Consider the following 6504-nt stretch of genomic DNA (forward strand, 5'->3'; position numbering starts at 1 on the left):
ATGAAGAAAACTCAAACAAGGTTAAGAGAAGAGAGTATGGAAGAGATGGGTGCTAAGGGAGGGACCCAGCAGGGAAGTGATTCTCACTAAGGGCATCTCTAACAGGGGCATCTCCCTTTAAGGTGCTTTGTGGACACTGAACATCTGTCATGGAACCAGCAAAAAAAAAAAAAAAAAAAGACAGGACACTTATTGAGCACATGCAGGACATCTAGGGAAACCCAGAAACAATTGGGAGGCTTTGGGACACATTGCTGTCCTGGATTATGCACATGGGGATAGAAGCCATTGACATTTGAGTTACTACTTGTTAGTATGACCTCACTGTCCCCAGAATCTATGGAGACGTAGGATTATTCAGATGCTACAACTTATGGCAGGAATCAAAACGGAGTAATTGAGAAAGACAACTGGGAACCCGGACCTGGAGCAAAGGTCAAAGATCACACCTGAAGATATCTATTTGGATGTCATAGCAACAGCGGTAAAACAATGATAACAGTATAACAAGACAAGCAAGAGTCAAAGGTGGAGTCTTGAGGAATGTTCACATTTAGGTTCAAGGGGGAGAAATAGCAGAGGGAGACATTAATTTAAGGAGAATCAAAATAAAGAAATAGCAAAAATACCAAAAACATGAGAGTATTCAAAAAAAAAAAGAAGAAGAAGAAGAAAACAACCCAGAAGAGTGTTCCATAATGCCAAGTTCTACAAGAAGAAGATACATGCTGAGAAATAAAAAGAGTAAACTTGTTTAGAGGATATACGGAAAGAACAGGAAAAAAGCATCATTCGTGTGTTAAAATATGAAGCTCAATTTTATGGTATCATAAAGGAATTCAGATGAAATGGTCTTAGATCAGGTGCCTCACACATTGAGCCAAGAAAAGAAGGACAGCTAGGCTGGTGCTAACAGGTGCACCCATCACAAAGCTGGCAATTAAATATGTACTTCGTGATACTTAAATAAATGAGGCTATAAATTAAAGGGTAGCAATAAGTGAATATGAGTTTGACTTTGTTTTTGTTGCTGTTGTTTGCTGTTGTTGTCAATAAGGAAAAGCGGAAGGGGAGAAGCCCATGGAAAGAGAGAAACTGAAGTTATCGAAGACAGGAGGGATGATAATGAGAGCACTCACGTGGAGCATGGAGCATCGTAAGGAAATAGACCAAGAACTTGAAGAGGTTGTGCACTTCCTCTGAAGTAGCAAGATGGATAGAACGCCCTCGATGCTTCAAGGTGAAGATTACGTCATATCTAAGAGTTAGTGCTTGATAACCGCCATCTCCTTTGAGACTGGAGGCAAAGTCACTAGCAAAATCTGCAGGGCTAACAGATCTAGAAATGACACAAACCTTCCTGACATTTCGATTATAAAATGTTAGCCCTTCCAAAGCAGGGACATTCTATTTGGAGACCTATTCTACCTCTCCTCCTCCAACTCCCAGCCAGACGTGTTGCTGAAAGATTGGAGACTTAAATGCTAGGAGAGGAAAGTTTGAAGATTTGCAAGAGGCTGATGTGGGGCAGGAAAAGGTACCTGCTCATGGAGCTGCTGCGGGGGGAGTTCCGCCTACTGACGGTGACTCTAGTGCGACCTCTGCTGGGCTCCTAACTTCAGGCTCCCACCCAGAGAACGTTAGCAAGATTGATAGGTGTTCAAGGCATCCATCAGTCTTTTCGGCTTTTTTTTAAAGTAGAGTTGATACACAATGTTACATTAATCTCAAGTGGACATTATAGTGACTGGACATCTCTGTATGTTATACTATGCTCACCACAAGAGTAGTTGCCATCTGTCACCATACAACACGATTACAATGCTGTTGGCTACATTCCCTACACTGTAATTTTTTTTTTTTTTAAGATTTTACTTATTTACTTGACAGAGAGAGACACAGCGAGTGAGGGAACACAAGCAGGGGGAGAGAGAGAAGCAGGCTTCCTGTGGAGCAGGGAGCCCGATGCGGGGCTTGATCCCAGGACCCTGGGATCATGACCTGAGCCGAAGGCAGACGCTTAACCATCTGAGCCACCCAGGCACCCCCTACACTGTATTTTTTTAAACTCATGCAACTGGTCCCGCATAAACGCTAGTGAGGGTGGTAAAAGCAACCCTTGAGCACAACGTTATTTGACTGAAAATTCCCTAGATCCTATTAACAACAAAAATATAACAAACATTTTAAATCGAATACCTGAAACTATTTATTTCCTTCATCTTAACCTATTTTTACCCCAAATTAAATGTATACCTATCACACTTCCACTGTAAAAAAAAAAAAAGCTTAATAGTCTATATTTTTAACCATAAACATACCAACTTTACTTTTGCAATTCCAGAAGGGAAAATGTATATGAAAAGCCGGTGCCTCCAAGCACATGAATGATGAAATGAAATTTCAAAGAAACCAAAACAGCCAAGAAAGGAAGAGGGAAATGGATACATAGAGAGCTATTTCTAGAGACCTGGACTAAAATGTAAAATGTATTTTCTCACAGAAATTGTACCACAAATGACATCTTACGATTGTTTTAAAAGTACAATTCAATAAATGATTTCATAAGATTTTTTTGGACCATCCTGGGACTGCAGCCATCATTATACATCAGTCCTGTGCAAAAACAAAAAGGCATTCCTAATACCAAATCAATGACTGATAAGCGATGTAGCCCACTACAAACCATTTTGTGATAGCCCCTATTTATACTTTGGGTAGAGCCAAGAGAAGACCCTAGGTTATCTCAGGAAATGCAATGGCAAATTGGTTTTCTTCCATGTGCCAACTTCAATCAGTTGGAGTGATGTGTTAGGAAGGACTCTGAAACCATGTTTTGTGGAGGCAGGAAAGAGCGCTGTTATGCCTTGCTTGTATCTTTCACGGGACTGGCTGAGAGTCAGATGGGACTACTCCCATCTGCTTTGGAAGAAGGGGAGACACAGAGGGGACAGGAAAGCAAACTGAAGGCTTTTGTTTCTTCCCCTACTTAAACCACATCAGTTACTCTTAAAAGGGGAGGCACCCAAAGGAGTAGCAAACATGGGAAATGACTGAGAAATGGGGAGAACTCCCCACCAGCAGTCCCCTCCCGGGTATCTGCCACAGTGAAGATGACAACAAAATCAAGCGAATGAACCCAAACTCACTGAGGCAACCAGAAGGAGAAATGATATGTCGCAGCTCAACAATTTCCCTGTCAGGGCAAGAATCCCTAAAGTCCGTACATTGTGGCGAATATAACCTGGAATGGCCTCATGTGGACGGAGAAAAGCTTCAAGATCAGATATTTATTGTTGCTGTGACTCAAGTTGACACAGGGTAGCTTTTCTTTCTTTCTTTTTGTCCTACACAAGCAGTTTTATGTTTGTGCTACAGCATTTTAAACAGGATCTGGCTAAAGAGGGAAATTAAATTGGAGGCTAGTCACTAGAGCTCTCAGTTCTATTTAAAAATGTTTTAAAAACCCCCACTAATAAGGGAACCCAGTGCCCATTAGTATTGACTTGGTGTTTGGGTCTGCACCATCAAAGTCAACACCTCATTGTTATCTCCTGTTGATTGTTGTAAATGGGGTACAGATAAGAATAAAGATAAAGATCAAATAAAACCATAAATTTCAAGTCAATACCTGCCAGCTAAATGAGTTGAGCGTTTTAGGAGGCAAAGGACAGAGAGACATGTCTCTCTCAATGCATTCATTCCATGTATTGACCTGGAAGTGGCCTTTATAATTAATTCATGATGTTTGATTTCATTTTATTCAGGGTGTGAGTCACACATGAGCTTTGAGTTCTCATCACTTTGGATATAACTATAGCCTAAAAATGTTAAAATGAACTTTTATTTTTCAGGAAAATGTACAAAGAAATCATTTGGAAGAAGAACCTCATATTGATCATCATATTTTGAAAATTACATTTCAAAAATGTATATATCCCACTAGTACCTTTTAAAAGATAGTTAATATTTAAATTATTTCTTTCTGAGTGCTGTTCTCTTTATATTAAAATAAAACAATTTCCTTTGATTGCCAGGTAGTTTTTCTAAGGTTGATCAACTAGTTACCTTTTTGTAATGTCATGGTTAACTAATTAATGTTACAATATGAAATATTTTATAAGCTAATGACAACTTTGTGAACAAAAGAAAATTGTCCATATTGTACACAATTTTTTGAAAATCCTCACATAATCATTGCTAGCTCTTTTGCATTCTGAACTTAATATTTTGGCTTGCTAAATAATTACAATTTAAAACGAAAGAGCACAAAAGAAACTGGGGTGGTAATGGTTGCTATCATCCTTTATCAACTAATTAAACCTATAGTTACAGATGAAAAGCGGCAAAAGCAGGTCAAATAAATCTTGCTTTGACAGCTGCTGGTAGAATTTTTATTTTATAACAGTTGTTTGGTTATCATCACTTTAAAAGGTAGGTTTTTTGTTCTGCTGGACTTCTTAAAGTTCTGAGATTTCCCATTATATGTAAATGTTTAAATTACGCTCAAACACCCCTCTATAGTTTATCACTAGTGAGTAACTTACCTCATTGAATCCTTTGTCAGAAATTGTCCCATGGGTAGCTGAGTATTCTAAACATCAACCAGTAAAATTGAAAAAAAAAAAATCAAAGTAATCCCAGAGTAAATTTACAAATCCCTTCAGAGATTACATAAAATTGGTACTGGAGAATGACTCAAATCGTATGGAAACTCTTCACAAAAGAGGATCCAACCAAATTATACCAGTTAACTGAAAAGGGGCATTAGCAAGAATGGTGAAAAGTGTTTCCAAAGACAATGATTAGAATATCAAAGGATCAGTAGTGACCTTTAGAAAAAATTATAAAATTCTTGGGATTTTAAAAAAGATTTATTTACTTATTTGAGAGAAAGAGAGAGCATGAGCAAGTGAGGGGAGGGGCACATTCCCTCTAAGCCTGGAGCCCGACTGGGGACTTGATGCCACAACCCATGAAATTATGACCTGAGCCAAGAGTCAGAGATTTAACCAACTAAGCCACCTAGTCACCATGTGGATCTTTTTTTTTTGGCAAAAGTTGTACTTTTTAATGTCACATGGCAAAAGTCAAAAGTAAAACACATTAGTAATGTGTTGTCTTACAAATCTGTCAGTAAAATTACATTCAAAGTCCATTGTAAAAATGAGGACACAGAGGAAGATGGTGGCAGTGGTTGTGATGACTGAATTGAGCCCAGTGACAGGATGTTGGTGTTGGTATTAAGAGACCTGCACATCCCACACCAGGGTAACAGTTTCCCAGCTAAATTAAAACAAACAAACAAAAACAAAAAACTTCTCGTGCCAGGAAAGATTCAGCACATTCTCTGTACTGGAAACCTTTGCCCCAAAGAGAGTTATGACTATCTCAAGACTTCATATTGTGAGGAGACTTGCATGAGAAGCTGAATTATCCTGAACAGAAAGTGGTGACTGTTGGGCAGTTCAAAACTGGTCTGATCCATGGGCATTGAGTTATTCCACGGGGAGGTAGGGCCAGCCACGCTCTGTTGCAGAGGCAGTTTGATGTGGACAGTCTTTATCTCAGGACACACACACAAATTTGAAGCATTTGAGCATGAAAATAAATCTTACATTAACCCGGGTTCTTCCACTGGAGCATATAATGCCTTGGAAACAAACACTGTCCTTGCATTCATGTTGATGGATATCCAGGCTTCTACAGTTGTCACTTATGTGGATCAGCTAGTTGGAGATGATGTGAAAATAGAACGAATTGAATACAAAAAATCTTAAAGCCAGGCCTGTCTTGCTGGGTTTTCTTTTTTCATTCCTCTGTTCAAATCAAGTAATTAAACATTTATGAGCCCCCCCACACACACACACACAAAATTAGGGCATGTATATCTTTTTGAATTAAGGTTTTGCTTTCTTTGGGCAAATACCCAGTGGTGGAATTATTGTATCATATAGTATTTCTATTTTTAATTGTAAAATATTTTAAATAGCACACATTTTTGGTATATCCACAATCAATGTGAGTTTGCTTTATTTGTTAACATACAATTGAAATTAAATATTTTTCATTAGTCACAATGAAATTTTTACTTCTATTTTCAATGGATTCTATAGGTGACTGTATCAAGTAACAATTACTTTCAGGTAACAAGGGTTTCCTTTATGTCATTTACCTTTACCAGATAAATAAAAACCTCTAATTCTTTTTCTTTCCTTCCTTCCTTCTTTTTCTTTTTCTTTTTCTTTCTTTCTTTCTTTCTTTCTTTCTTTCTTTCTTTCTTTCTTTCTTTCTTTTCTTTCTTTCTTTTTCTTTCTTTCTTTCTCTTTCTTTCTTTCTTTCCTTCTCTTTCTTTCTTTCTTTCTTTCTCTTTCTTTCTTTCTTTCTTAATCTGCCCACATATCTTTCTTTAACACTGTTCATGGTAAGTCTGTCTTAGTTACACGGGGTTTCTACTTATCACACATTATGTAAATTCAGTGTGGCTACAGAATGGCAAAACAT

At 38.0% G+C, this 6504-nt stretch overlaps 1 pseudogene; it reads left to right on the forward strand.

The window, feature by feature from the left end:
• Positions 1-5183: 5183 nt before the first annotated feature.
• Positions 5184-5783, forward strand: LOC112815170 (vacuolar protein sorting-associated protein 29-like; annotated as a pseudogene).
• The last annotated feature ends 721 nt before the right edge of the window (positions 5784-6504 follow it).

The sequence above is a fragment of the Callorhinus ursinus genome, unplaced genomic scaffold, assembly GCF_003265705.2.
Source record: "Callorhinus ursinus isolate GAN/ISIS: 27379988/994484 unplaced genomic scaffold, GSC_fseal_2.0 scaffold30, whole genome shotgun sequence".
Classification (NCBI taxonomy): Eukaryota; Metazoa; Chordata; class Mammalia; order Carnivora; family Otariidae; genus Callorhinus; species Callorhinus ursinus.